General features: G+C 40.6%; 1 long non-coding RNA gene across 1 annotated transcript in view; it reads right to left on the reverse strand.

Moving 5' to 3' along the window:
- Window positions 1-200: 200 nt before the first annotated feature.
- The window catches only part of LOC111812760, a 17,746-nt gene continuing 2,454 nt past the window's right edge, over window positions 201-15,492 (reverse strand). Inside the window, exons 2-7 of the long non-coding RNA XR_002818171.1 lie at window positions 14,097-14,153; window positions 13,363-13,721; window positions 10,765-10,887; window positions 8,712-8,828; window positions 4,105-4,257; window positions 201-1,465 (exon numbers count right to left, since the gene is read on the reverse strand). This is a non-coding gene — a long non-coding RNA (uncharacterized LOC111812760). The remainder of the gene's footprint in view (window positions 1,466-4,104; window positions 4,258-8,711; window positions 8,829-10,764; window positions 10,888-13,362; window positions 13,722-14,096; window positions 14,154-15,492) is intronic.

Consider the following 15,492-nt stretch of genomic DNA (forward strand, 5'->3'; position numbering starts at 1 on the left):
CATTTCATCCACACATAAATTCAGTATCTTGAGCACTAGAAATTAGAGTAATTGATACAGAATAAATATTGAACTTAAGATTCATATGCTGTTTTCTATACAATAAAAGTGCAAGAAACAAATTAAATCACTGGAACAATAAAGACCAAAACACTACAGACACAATGTTTCAGTAGCATTTGGTTAAAATTTTATTTCTAATTTCTGAATCAAGAGATTGTTACATAAATTTTTTAAAGTTCAGAGTCACTGAAAAGAAAAAGCATTGTAGAGATAACTATCTGGAGCAGCTCTAAGGAAACATGCCAATCAATTTCGAAATTAATGATCCCTCCCTTTAAAGAAGGAAATAAACAAAAGTCACCATGGTTATTGAGACAATACCTCCTATCCCACATTATCACATACAAGGTGGAATGGAACAGTATTAGATCCCAGTGTATACTTTTAGAAATGAATTACAGTAAATGAAGCAACTGGGAACTGTGGTTTAAAAGAAGCATTATTATCTATACGCAGGGAATGCAGACTCCACCAAAAGGGAAAGTTCTTCTAATGGGTGATTTTTCCAAGGCAAAGACTGCCTTCACTTTTCAGTGTGAAACTAATTGACTAGCTGTGGACCTAACAGTTTCTATAAATAATGCTCTCAAGTTCAAGTGTCATTTGGTAGCTTCAAATATTTTGGACTTTAATTGCAGTTAAGAAATAATTGTTAGCCAGTGTAACAAAGAATCACTCCCATACACCAGCTTTATGAGGCAATTCGTGGGCCATACACTGTGATCTCTACTCTGCCCCATCCCCTCTCCTCCCTAGTTCTTACCCCTTTCCCCAAGGTGCTAGCATTGTCTTGGATTCACAACTTATGAACTGTAACCTACAGAAGGAAACTTCTCAGTATTTCTTACTATCACTTACAAATCACACTATATCAAGTCTTTCTTTTCAATTTATGTTCCATAGCTCCTAAGGAAAAGGCCTGCCACTGGGAATTACTGACTAAACACTTGAGCCTGAGGGACTCAACACCCTTTTTGGAAGATGCCACCTCGCTAAGATCCCACTACTTTAATGTCATCTTAATGTTGAGGTTCAACTTCATGTATTATCCTAATAACAAAAAAAATTTAGATGTGCGATTTAGCAAAGCAAAAAACAAAAATCAGCATGCCCTGGTAATTTGAGTTTTAGATAAACAATGATAAGAGTATTTTTAGTATAAACATACCTCATGCAGGAACAAGTATTTGGTTTTTTATCTGAATGCAAATATCTGGCAACCCTACTGGTGGTACACTCTGACCTTTTATGTGGAAGGTCTCAAATCGCAGTGATGGGCCCAGGAAGATCAGGATGTGGGCACTGCTCCTGGGAGGATGGGTTGCAGCTCAGGCTCCTTCTGCTCCCATTTTTATTGCTGGCAACACAGCTACAGTCTGTTCTTTCCACTGTGTGGCACCTTCTGAATCAGGGCACTAGGTTGGTGAGGCAGCACAAACTCTGCCCTCCTGCTTCCATTTGACCCTCGTTCCCCCTGGAACCACCGCATGCCAAATGAGACGCAGGCTGTCCCGTTACCATCTCTTGCTTAAAGGCCACGGGACAATGTTATTAACCCTATTCTGCCACACAGAATCTCAACCTGTCTTTCCTGCAGGACCCAGTTCCAGTAAATCTTTTCTTCTAGTGGAGGCACCCAACAGGGAGGACACAGAATCTCTTCGCAGGCCATGACACTCTTCTAGAACCTACACCTAGCTTCCCTGATTCTATACAAGTGACTTACTCTTCTCATTGTTGAAACACCACCAAACACCTAAAGTGAAAGGAGGAAAGTTTACTTGGCTCGGTCTGTAGAGATTTTAGTCTATAGTCAGCTAGCTCTAAGGCAGGGTGGCTTGGCAGAGGGGCATGCAGAACAGAAACAGTCCATGGCACGACACGGCATGTCATGGCAGAGCAGGCAGAAGTCAGCAAGCAGAGAGCCTGTCTTCCTTCTGTCCCTATTTCATTCTGTCTTCAAACCTACTCATACCCAGGGTGAGGCATTCTTAGTCCTAGCATCACGCTCTTAATCTTAGTATCATGCCCTACTCCTGCCACCTCCAAAATTTCCCACCTATAACCATTAAAACCCCTAACAAGCAAAAGTAGCCCTCTTAACAGGCCGATGATTCAGACTAACAAATCCAATCGCTTAATGGACATGATTCAGAAACATCTCAAACTCAATGACCCCCAGAGAATTCACCACCCCCTGCTATAACCCTTGCTGCTGCCCCTTTTTCCTGTATTTGAAAACTGAATGCTCCCTCTTTCATCATTACTACGTGGTACAGCTTTCTCAAGGAAGATCTCTGACCCGTGGATAAATGAGGACCTTTCAAGGCCCTTCTAACAGTTTCCAACTCTGTTATTTATGGAACTATGAGAAGCAGGGTGCTCTCTAATGAGGTGGTCATACAGATGGAGCCTGAGTGTGTGTTACAGCTCCATCACTTACTTGCTATGAACAAGTTACATAAACTGTGACTCATTTCCTCATCTGCCAACTGGGAGTAACTGTAGCACCTAAATAAGGACGCTGGAGGAATCAAGTGAATTAATATGTATAATGCCCACTAGAATTTTCTAATTGACTGAGATCTTAAGATCACTTGTACCATGATTTCAAGTGGAAGGTCATTTGAAGCACTTAAGCTGATATAAAAGCTCCCTGGGGAGAAATAAGATTACAAATCTATGGTGAAAGTGATGCTAGGAAGGCAAGAAAGCAACTGTAATGGAGTAGATGGCTGTGCCATTCACTGAAATAGGAACACACAAGAAACAGGGTTTGGGTAGGGAGAGAGGAATTTGTTTCTTACATATGCTGCATTTGAGATAAGTGCTTCAGGACAGCCGGTGGTGTCTTCAACATACAGAAGGCTGCTGAAATCATAGACTAGGATGAAAACTAGAGCTCTGGAACAGTCAAACATACAAGAACAAGCAAAGGAAAAGTAGCCAACAAAGATAGTAGCTAAAAATGACAATAGTAATATTTAGCTTTAAAAAGAAAATGTTGCTATCTGCAACAACATGGATGAATCCTGAGGACATTACTAGCCCCTATGAAACAGGTCAAACACCGAAAGGCAAATACTGAATGGTCTCATTTAAATAAGGTACCTAGAGCAGGTATAGAGATAAAGGAGAATGACGGCTGCCAGGTGAAAATGGAAATGTGCTCACCAGGCAGTGATAGTTGGGAAGGCGTGAAGAATTCTGGGACCTGGCGGTGCACAGATGTGAATGCACTCAGCACTACTTAGGGTGATTTTTATGTGACACAGACTATGTCACATAACCTATTTTAATGCAAGTCCTCAGGTTTGCTCAATGCCACGAACGGCACCTTTGCTGGCCTAAATGTGCTTCCTCAAACTTACATTCATATTCTATTTCTTTACCTTTCAAGTGAGAAAACTTGTACTGTTCTTGGAATACCTACTTTTCTACTTTCTACTCAATACCCCATAAACTTGTCCTTCATTAACAACCACATTTCTTATACTTTCTCAGCTCTTTTATAGGGATTTTTTTTTTTTTCCAATCAATAAATTCAACTCAGATTTTACCTCAATGTCTGTTATGGTGTCTAGTTGTCCCTCCAAAGCCTCATGTAGTTAATGGGGCAGACTTGCAGAATTTGTGATTAGTTCATGATCTAGTGTTGGGATTGTGGGTGTGAGTGCTGCTGGGATTATGGGTGTAAGTGCTACACCTGGCCTGCGGCAGACAGCCTGAATGCAGTATTAAGGGAGACAGCCTTGCTCTCTGAGGCCACTGTTGCTGCTGCTCCTCCCTTTTTGCTCTTGCTCTTGGCTGTTTCCTACCACCATGAATTCCTGCCCTCTGCCACATGCCACTCTGCCTTGGAGCCAGCCAAGTGTGGACTGAAAGCTAAATAAAACTTTTCCTTCCTTAATTTTGGGTGTCAAGTATTTTGTTTCAGCAATGAGAGAAAAGTAACTGAGACAATTGTCCCCTAAGCCTCTCTCTCAATATTATTTTTCTCAATTTAGAAGGTAAAATCTCTAACATTTTGTAACTCTTTACCTTTTCATTTGGTTCTGCTGCCCACAGGGTAGATTTCTGCCTAGCGCTGCTCTACAATCTGAGTTTCCTCTGTGGCTACTTCTGTCTTCCTTCCCTGTGGCTGTTCACTGGGCCTCCGCGTTCCTCTTCAGATACTGCTGTGCTAGTGTGGAACTGAGGGTACAAAAGGCAGGAAGACAGGGACAGCTGCAATAAGATTTCCAGTGAATGGGGCCAGGGTGATAGGACAGTGGCATAAGTGCTTGCCTGGCAAGCACAAAGCACAACGTCCTGAGCTCGATCCCTGGTACAACCCAAAAAAAAAAAGATTTCCAGTGAAAGCCAAGGAAAAATCAGTGCTAACCACTTACAGAGACGTAAAGGAAAGAGGGGCGCTGGTGCTGCCAACAGGCTGAAGACTTCAGTGGGTGAGTGGGAAAGAACAGGTGGCTGGTGCGAGGGCAGGAGAGGCTGGGGTCTTTGCCCCCTCAGGTCAACCATCCCTGAACTTTTCCCTGGAGCCCACTACCAGATAGTAAGAAAGCCCAGAAAAATGTAAAGCCAAAAATATTTTTTCTTGAAACATTCTCCTCACTCTGGGTTGCAGCTGAGTAGCTCTGACCCACTGTATGCAATGTGATGAATCCTCTGTTGAAATTCCAGTTGCTCTCTCTCCCCAAGAAGGCATGTCATAATGCAAGACAAGAGGCGAGTGTGATCTGCCAACAGCTGTGTCCTCAAGCAGTTGGATTTATTTAGCAGGGGCAATCATGTACAAAGGTCAGTCCTTTAACAGTTCCTAGGAATAATAAATGTGACACATGCATATGTGATCCGCACACATCATACATAGTGAGGTAATTGGGCACAGTGGCGGACCATTAATTTGCATCAGCCTGCGGCTTTTCTTTTTTTAAACTTGCTTTGAATAGTTTCCAGACACTACCTAATGAGTGTTTGTGGGGCTGTTGGACTCCCTGCCTATAAATTACACTCTCTCATTGTTCTCAAGGAGACCAACGTTGGCTGAGGGTGGCCAAGTGTGCAACAATTTTTTGTCCCAAAATAAAAGTACAGAAGAATGAAGCTCATACTTAACAATAGAGCAGAGAAGGTGGGCACCACAGCACCTGTCTGTAGCCCCAGCACTCAAGAGGCCTAGGCTGGAGGATCCTTTGGGATCCAGGCTAGCCTAACAAACCACATCAAAATTAGTGATTGAGGGATTAACAAATGTATTCTTTTTATGATTAATGGCAATTATTACTGACAAATATTTAAAATGTTGCTTATAATCAGAAGTGGCTCTTCTACTTTAAAAGCCATTAAGAGAGGAAGGAATTATAAGGACAGTTAGGTGTGGGGATTGAAGGATGCAGAAAACCACTGATCAGAGGCCTCGCTAACCCCCTCCCAGCACAGCTGCACCTAGTGACTCGTAATCAGTTCTGCTGCTGGCTGGAGCCGGTACTTCTTGTGCTTTCCGAAGTCTGTTCCTTCAGCAAACATCCTCAGTGGCTAGCCACAACACCCATTCACTGACCACCCTCCCAAAAAAGAAAAAAAAGACCTCATACCTGCATCAGTTACTGTTCTGGTCTCCAGTGCCAGAGCAGCTTCTCTCAGCTTTGTTCTGAAGTAAACCTGTCCTACTGAGCTCCTAGCCTGTTTCTTTTTCTTTTTTCTTAATTAGGGTAATGGTTATGACTGGTTTCTTTAGGGCTTTTTCAACTCCTGCTACATGAAGAGATGCCTTAGGCAGAAAAAGTTAGATTAGGTCAGGCTTTGATGAGTTGGTTACTAGGATCAATCCCAACTTAGAATCTAAGAAGCACAAATACAGTATTCCTATCTGAATTTGATCAAACTTGAAGTAAAGGATTTTGTCTCCAAAAAGGAGTACCTTGTTCTTCCTCTTGCCTTCAGGACGTTGTGGGGACCAACCCACTCCTGGGGGACGTTCTGGATTTGTTTCACATCCCACTGAGCACTTCTGAACTGGGCTTGATTTTTACTGGTTGTTTCTCAGTTAATTCTTGAGAATGAGTTTTCTCTTTTCAAGTGATCTAAAATGTCCTGAAGCCAAGAGATACATCTATATTCCAATGTACTCGCTGAAGGCTTCTCTCTTCCACATTTCTCCCTCTGCATTCTTCTCACACACACACAGAGGACCCACACGGAAAACTCAGGCTCCAGGGATCTGTACTCACTGTTTCAGGGCAACCCCCACTGGTGGAGCTGGTCTAAGGAAACACAGCAAAGGGCAAGCGGGTCTTTATGTGCAAATTCAGATTTAAAGAAACCTGGTGACAGCTAGAATTTGCACAAAGGTATTTAAAAAGCAGACTGGCTTTCATTATGATACACATGGTTAGGGACCCTGAGAAAACAAGAGACCAGGTGAGAAACAAGAGTAGCTTCCTGAGAGCAAAGATATTCAGGGCTTTCTCTGTTGGCCAAGGGAAAGGGCACCGAGTTCGCTCACCTCTGAAAGCTCACTCCCCAGCAGCACTCTGGCATTTCTGATTATTATCTGTGAATTTCTAAGGGCACATATTTATAGCACTCTTTCCAGCTTCAAAAAGGTTCCCAGACCCAGGGTTTCACTTGGTTCTCATGAATACGTTGTGGAGGGTAAAGGACAGGTTTCATTATGCTCTCGGTATAAAAGGAAACTAAATCTCTGGAGCCCACAGAAACCAGAGGAGAGAGGATCTAAGCCTGCAGGTAAACAGTCACTGAATAGATACAGAAGTATATGAGGGATTTAAGGTAAACAGGGTATCTGCTTCACTTCAACAAACTCATAATCTAGCTGAGAAATGCCCCAAACAGCACATAAATTAGACAAGACCAGACACAAAGCAGTACATTCATCCATCATTGTACACCGAATCAAGCAGCTCCATCACTATTTAAGTGTAGCTATATACCTTTCGCTCCAAGAGTCCTTCCTGTCCTACCTTCCTATCAAGGTGCTGCTTAATATTTCTTATGGTGCCTAGAAGGTCTTTAGCTTTATACTTTCACTATGGCAGTGTGTAGTCTTGTCAGAGTCTATTCAATTCGGTATTTACAGTGCAATGTATGGCGAAAAAAATTAAAACAAACAAATACCATTTTTTAAAGCTACAGGAGACATGAAAAAACAAAAAGGGAACATTTTTCTTTAGTATTCCAGATAATTCCATCCACATCACCTGGAACTGCTGAAAGGATTGACAGGCAGAAACTGATGCTGTGACTCTCGAATTACATGTGAAGAGACAAATCAAGGGGGAGCATCAGGAAAAAGTACTGACCAAGCCAAGGAAGAAGTAAGAGAGAAGTGAGGAAATGGCACGATTGGGACCTCCAGCCACACAAGGAAGTCTGATAATTTACGTGTAGTTAGAGGAATAATAGATCATTCGAAATTGGGATTTCCCAAAATGTGAGATGGCACTAGCTGACACCTATTACCCTCCATAAAACACGAATTCCCCTAAATGCCTCCTCCTTCAACTGGGGGATTCTGTAGCCTATTACATGGAGACTGGTGATGTTCACTCCAGCAAGGGAGATCACATTAGCAAAAACAGATGAACAGTAGGGAAAAAATCCTCACATGTCTACTGTCTGCTGAATGGATATACACTGGAATGTTATGGCGCTGTAAGAAATACTGCAATTCTGATTTATACTATAATGGGTGAAACTTGAAAACTATACTAAATAAAAGAAGTCAGATATGTAATGTATGATTCCAATCAGAACAGACTAAGACCAATAAATAAATAAATAGATAAATAAATAAATAAATAAAACAAAGAACAGACCAAGTGGTAGACAGAGAAAATAGATCAGGGGTTGCCAGGGGCTTAGGAAGGATAAATAGGAAGTGACTGATAATTATCATTGTCTTTCTTTATGGGTGACAAAAGTGTTCAGGAATCAGTGGTGATGGCTGTACTGTAAAAACCACTTCATGAAAAAAAGGTAGATGATGTTAAGAAATTTACTTTGAGCTTAAGGAAGAAACTGAACTGCATTAGTATGGTATCACTCTGGGAACACATTCGAAATATGAAAAAAGAATAAACATAACGGAAAACTTATTTATACAAATAGCCAGAAAGGAAATAAACATGAAGATGAAGGAGGTGAATGACATCAAACAAAAGCTAACTGGTGTTCCAAAAGAAGAGAACAAATGATACAAGAAATGGTCAAAAGTACTAAATGAAAACTTCTACTGCATTACAAGCGGTAGACAGACTACGAATACAGCACTTCACATGCACTGTCTCATTTAATGCTCAGGATAATGGAATAAGGTTAGGGACTACCATCATCCCTAACTCATAAGAAAATAGAGGAACAGACAGCTCTAGTAACTTGCCAAAGAAAAGACTTCAGGCCAGGAATACAGCTGAGAGGCATAAGCGCCTGCTTGGCAAAAACAAGGTCCCAAGTTTGATGCCTGGTACCAAAAAAAAAAAAAAAAAAAAAAGAAAAGACTGCAATGGGTGGCTGAACTGGAGTAAAATAAAAATGAAGATTCTTCACATTTAAAGGATATAAAGCATCTAGATTAAATCATTCTGATCCAATTTTTCAAATTACTAAGATAAAGGAAAACTCACATGGGCATCTAGACTGGAAAGCTCAAGTTTCTCCAAAAGAAGCGATAACTTAGCTTCTGACTTCTCAGTATCAATTAGCATTAGTTGGTCAAAAGATGTGAGTAAGGCCAATAAATCCTGAGGAAAGAGGGACAAGACTTTTTTACCTTCTTAAATTTTTAAAAGAATACAAAACAGTGATGAAAAAACAGCATTAGAGACCATACAAAATTTCACTAAACAAAGTAATAGGAATTCAACAATGGTTGCTATATTGTCTGACATTATCTTCAAGCTAGTCGTTCAGGTTACCAGATAAAAATGTGAAAGATTAGATTAAAGAAAAAAAAAAAAAACAATAACCAAAAACTTGTAAGAAATTTAAAAAAAGAAATAAAAGGAAAAAAAAATTAAACATTAACTGCTCCTTTCAGAAGACCAGCAGAAGTTTGTAGTACAATTATCTAAACCATTCTGCATATATACATAAATATATATATCTTTTTCCCTTCTTTCATTTGCCAAGACTTTTATTGTTGACCTTCCTTCAAGAAAAAGGGCTGAAACTTCTGTTAGTAGTTCCTGAGGTTCACTACTAGTCAAACCTCTCTTGTCAGCCAACACAGCAGCAGCTGGCTGGCCAAGGTTGAACCTTATCTCACCAAATTCTTAAAACCTAGGGATGAGATGCCACAACCAGCATGTCACAACTGTCTTTGCTACAGAACAGTTAGTTATGAATTAACTGTAAAATGCTTCTTGCATGGTCTGTGAATGACTCTGTGTGGGGACTGTGGAAAACTTCTGGGTTTCTGGTGTAGTGACTGGTTGGATGACAGAGCCATATGCCACAAACAGGAGTGCAGAGAGAACATGCAAAGACTAGAGTTTAGTTTTGGGCAAATGAAGTAGGGATAACTGAGGATACTAAGGGAGATGTCAAGCATGAAAGCAGACAGATGGGCCTTTAGGACAAAGGAGAAGGGGGCCTGGGTGTGTAACTAGGGTGTATCTGACACAAAGCTTAAAATGGAAGACTGATGACTTTGGGGGTATCATCCAAACACCAAGTGTAAAATGACAAGTGCGTGCCAATGAGATGCCCAAGAAGCTTTGGTATTTAGATACCAGGCATTGAAAAAGAGGAAGCAGCTAGGTAGGAGGTCTGAGAAGAGTCAGCCAGTAAGAAGGAAACTTGGGAGAGTGTGGCAAGTGAGGGGGAGGATACTGAAGGGGAAGAAAATGGCTGAGCTTGCAGGAGAGGAACAGTGACAAGGCAGGAAGTGAGTGTGTGGCTGTTTCCCTACAGATCAGAATTTTTAAAGAAGCTTTAGGATAAAAGTACAAGAAAGTAACAAGTACACACACTGACTTTTGTATTCACTAGACTTCATACTATAGATAGCATAAAGAACACTTGCCTGGGTAAGGACAAGCCCAGGAAGTTAGGAGAGTAATTCAGTAAATACCCATTTTCTAAAAACAGTATCTCCAAAAAATATAGGTCTCAGAAAAATATGTGTGAGACAATGGCTCAGAAAACATAAAAAAAAAAAAGGTACATGGGGAAACACTTTTACTGCCAGTTTTTAAAATGCAGTATCACCTGGCCAAGAATGGGGGCCTACTCCTGTAATCTAGGCACTCTGGGAGGCTAAAGCAGAAGGATCATGAATTTGAATCCAACTTAGCCATTTGGTGAGATCCTCTTTTAAAATAAAACATAAAAACAGATAGAAAGTTCACTGTGAAGGTCCTGGGTTCAATTCCCAGTATCAATGAACAATATTACAATTAGCTAGAACAACTAAACGATGTGTTAACATAGATAACTCAGTAACTTGGAATGGAAAGCCCTGCACATTAGTTGGGTGCACAGTTTAGTACTTTAGTCCCTAGTTATCTTCCTCCTATGTGGAGAGGTCGGAAATCCAACTTCTTTGCCATCTGGCCAGTTAGGTGCCACTGAGCCCAGCTATGGAGCATATAAGAAAGACAGTGGTCATTCTCCTGTCATTTCAGGAAGCATCCATGGGGAGGAGCCCATCTGGTATGAACAACCCCTCAGCCATACCTGCCAGATGTGCAGTCCACCTTGCTCACTCACATCCAAATGACAGTCCAGGAGATCCAGCTGGGCTCACTGCCTGCTGCTGCTCCTCGAGGAATAGCCGATATAAAACGCTCAAGCTTACTTCTGGCAGAGCACGTACCGGAAGACCTCTTAGCAGGCAGCAACTTGTGCAGTGTCAAGTCTTTTTATATAAAAAGACTAAAAAGTCAAATAAACTGAGAGAACAGCTACAGGTAGGTAATAAAAGGCTGATAATCTGAAGAGTTCTTACAAAAGAATGAAACAAAGGTAGGTCCAAATGGGCAAAAGATATGAATAAGCAATTTGCAAGTGATGCATAAAAAGAGCAATTATTAAAATAAAACAACACTAACAAATTGGTTCTTTTATTAGATGGGAAAAGATAATATCTTAATCACTTCCCTCATCTCTGGGACAAAAACACCTGACACCTGAAAAAAGGGGTTCATTTTGGCTTACAGTTTTAGAAATTTCAGTTCATAGCTGGCGACCTCAAATGCAGAACAGGCAGTGAACAGGCCTCCTGGGGAGGAGAGCTGCTCACGCCCGCTGCAGCAGTCAGAGAAGGCAGAAGGGACAGAAGCACACGTCCCCAGTTCAAGCCTGCAGGGAGCCCCATCACGGGATATCTATCTATCTATCTATCTATCTATCTATCTATCTATCTATCTATCTATCTCCTAAAGGCAAATGAGCCTCCACAATCCACTCACCTTCCAACAGCTCCACCTCTGAACACAGGAGCCATGTAGGGACCATTTAGATCTAAAAATAACCCCCTCTACACTCCACCTCATTATATATTTAATCCATCTTTAACAGGTGCCAAAGTTTTAACAGTTCTGCATGAATAAAAAATATGCCAGGGTGCTACAAAGGAGATTATTTATCTAATGTGATTTTTAACAGCTGCATACTGTTTTGCCACACATAGGTTAACTTCATTGATTACTGAACATTTAACTGGAGTATTACACAAGGATTAAAAATAGATTTAATATGTTTTCATTTTTTAAAAATTTTCTTTATATAAGTAAAAACTCCAATGGTTTAGCCATTATTAGAGAATCTTAAACAAAAAAATGATTTCTTTTTATAGGTTTCCTTGCTCTTATAAACACATGATACAGTCTACCATTTCAGTAATTTTCTTTGGTTGTAACTGTTCCTATTGTCTATTGTACTTTATACTGCCATCTAATCGTGCAGCTACTGCTATATGTGGCTGAGGGAAGAGCCCACATGCGCCGACCTGCTGGACTATACCACGGTATCCCTGTATGCAGACACAAAGCTCTAAACTGAGAACATCATTCTGTGGTGTATCTGCTTAAATGCATGTTTATTTGAATCCAAAATGTACTCTTCTTTTATGGTGGATGATCTGAACACACAGTAAATGGGAGTAAAGACATTTTCAGCAATTGTTAAAGGAGGTTGGCAGCATCTGAGAAAAGAAACTGGTTAAAAGAGTAATAACTTGGGAAGCTGCCACTCACCAAGTTATCCATAGGTAAAAAGAAATAAAGGTTGGATCACAACATTTTAGCACTGAGCAGGACTCAGTATCCAGATGCCCTGAGGGAGATGTGCCTATGTGTACTCACCCAGAGATATAATCAGTGCAGGCATGTTGCTGCACTTAGGTGTCTATATATTCTGTTGTTTCTATCTCCAGATTTCCCTAGAGCCTGGACAGATTCCACAACCACTGGGCAGAGGACTTTGTATCCCAGCCTGCTTTGCATCAGGTACATTTTGTGAAGGCTCTTCTTTGTTTTTAAAGGGATGGTACAATATGCAGATTCTGAGCCAAAGGCTGTATTCCATGATTATGAACCTTTCTAGCACCTAAAACAAAACAAAACAAAACAAAAAACAGGCCAGTCAACACAATGGCCTGTAAACTTCACGCATGCAGAATCCGAGGGCTGTACCTAGATATGCAGACACACTACTTTTCCCATGGGGTGGTGGAGGAAAAATAAAAATAAGAATACTTGTAATTATTAGGCTACAGGCAGGAAAGACATCACAATGGTTGCAAGATGAGATTTTTATGCCAACAGAGAGCATGTCTTTTTTTGACCCTCTATGAATTTGTCACAAAGACCATTTACCAAATAGTTCTGCTATGCCAGGTGCAAAGTGCTTTATTTAGATTCAATTCTTTTTGTGTATGTCCCAAGATTTTGCCTTCTCTATTGATTGAGAGTGAGGTACTGGTTTCCGTTTGGCACTGTCCTCTGTCCTTCAGAGTAGGGCTTTAATGAGGTTATTACCCAAACACCTGATATTAATACCCAAGGGAAAAACATGTGGTTAAGGCAGATAAGGTTTCCTATTTACAGTAGTATGATTAGCAGTACCAATAATAGCTAGTGAAATTGAGAAATTGACAAACTTTTGTAACTAATGGGTTTGCACTTTACACCGCAGTAGCAAACATTATAGCTATATAACAAAGCAGATCTGAAAGTGGGCATTTGTATTTAAATTAGTTCCCCTGAGTTCTGTCTGGTTGCTGCCCCTTCATGCTCCTGGAGTGTTCCAGGCGGACTAGCTCACCCTGGTTACCTGCTGCCAGCTCTGTGCCATGAGGATGCTCCTACAGTTCTGGGCTTCAGTGTGGCCTCAGCTGGGTCCAGCAGTACACCTCAGCTCACCAGGTCTAGATCTACTGGACTTGAACTTGAACTCAACCTGGGTTGGCTTGGGTTGCTGTGTTCAGCTCCTTCCAGATGAGCCCAGTCCAGGTGGGCCTGTTGCGTTCTGCTGGCTGCCAGTCCCATGGCTCTTTCCCGGTGGGCCCACTTAGGTGTAGTTGGCCTGCTGTGCCGGGTGGCTGCCGGTCCCATGGCTCCTTCCCAGTAGGTCCATCAAAGTGGAGTTTAGATTCCATTCTCACGATCTTTTGCATTAGGTACTTTTATTCTCTACATTTTACAGACGAAAAAGGCAAGACAAAAGGATAAGTATTTGCTCAATAACTCACAAGAGACCCAAGTGGTCAACTCTGGCATCCATACTACCAGCACTACAGCAAAAAGACCAACAACTTGTCTCTAAAAGCCTTATCACTTCACTGCTTTCAGTGTGGTGAGTTTAAATTTCTCGAGAGCATTAAAACTAAAGAAGATGATAACAACCAGGGGCATTTGAAGTTGACTGGCTCCCGGGACAATGGGATCACTGCTCAAGCTTAAGCTTTCCTAACTGCTACAGAGATGTTTGATGTTGAGGCTTGGGCTGAATATGCTGTGGAGCTGGCTGCAAAGTGCTTTCCTTAAAACAGGTGCTTTGACCCTTACTCCACTATCCTTGCAAGTGCCATCTTGTCCTGGAAATTGGCCAGTATGACAGAAGCCCTGGAGGAGGAGCAAAAGAGGAAACAAAAATGTCAAGAAAACACTGCAAAAGCTAAACAACTGAAAAAAAGTCTGGAGGGAGGTATAGGCTCAGCAAGTAGAAAAAGGTCATTTAGGAAATGATGCAGCTTTGGAAGGACCCTAAAAGTTTCTTTAGATTTCATGGAAATTATTACTGTCCTTCAGAAAAATTGGCATGGAATTTGACCTTAGTACTATAGTAACTTTTAGATCTTGGCATAGATGTCTGGTGGTACCCACTGGCAATTATTATAAATTACTGATTTTATTGGTTGAGAATCTCTGATGCCTAACCGAGAATACTCCAGAATCCAAGTTACATGCACAGATGATGCCACCAGTAGAAAATTCCACAGCTAACCTCTGATGGTCTCAGTCAAAATATAGATGCGCTAAAAATGTATAAAATTTCTTCCAGAATATAGGAGACAAATGAATTCGCATTATGTATATGCAAATACACCAAAATCTGAAAACATCTAAAACATTCTGGCTACAGGGAGAGGAATATTTGTATCTATAGTACAAATCCTTTATCACTGACTTAGTCATTTGCCATGTGTAGACACAGTCTGAAATACAAACAACCTGTGGAAACAAAAGAATTTACATTAAGAACTCTATTCAAATAGTAGTTTAAAACAGGGTCCTGTTCTGGACAAAAGATATTAAGACTTACTCAAACTTGTCCTCTTTGAGCTGAAAATTTTCTTGGGCTTAAAAGAGACACAGTATATTTATCACACCTTTCATCATTATTGTTTATTTCTTATAATCATTTGTGGCACTTGCAAAGCAAAACTGTATTAGTTAACAAGTACATCTATTCTGTATTTTTGAGTTTGGTCTTGAAGACAACTGGTAGGTATCAAGATATTTTGCTTTTAAAACTTAATTTTTACAAAAACTGTCTTATTTTGACTATGTACAGTATTTGAAGTAATTTTTATACTTATACTGCTACTTCCTTAGAGATAAGTTTTTAACAGTATGATTTGAAACTTGTAGTGAAAATGCCTTGGAAGCATTTTTTTTCTTGCACTAAAATGTGAAATAGCTAAAACGTTTTATCAGATAATTTGCTCATTACAGAAGTAACACTTTTTGTTTTTATTCCATTTTTTTTTTTTGTTTTAACTTACCTGGTAACGACATCCTGTACCTTTTAGTCAAACAGTATTGGGTAAAAATTAAAACTTCAGGTTTTTAAAACAGCTCTTGGGCTGGGGAGATGGCTCAGTGGTCTAAAGCACCTACTTAGAACAAGCTTAGCAAAAAAGCACAGGGACTATGGTTCAATCCCCCAGCACCACATGCC

The sequence above is a fragment of the Octodon degus genome, unplaced genomic scaffold, assembly GCF_000260255.1.
Source record: "Octodon degus isolate 3935 unplaced genomic scaffold, OctDeg1.0 scaffold00141, whole genome shotgun sequence".
NCBI lineage: Eukaryota > Metazoa > Chordata > Mammalia > Rodentia > Octodontidae > Octodon > Octodon degus.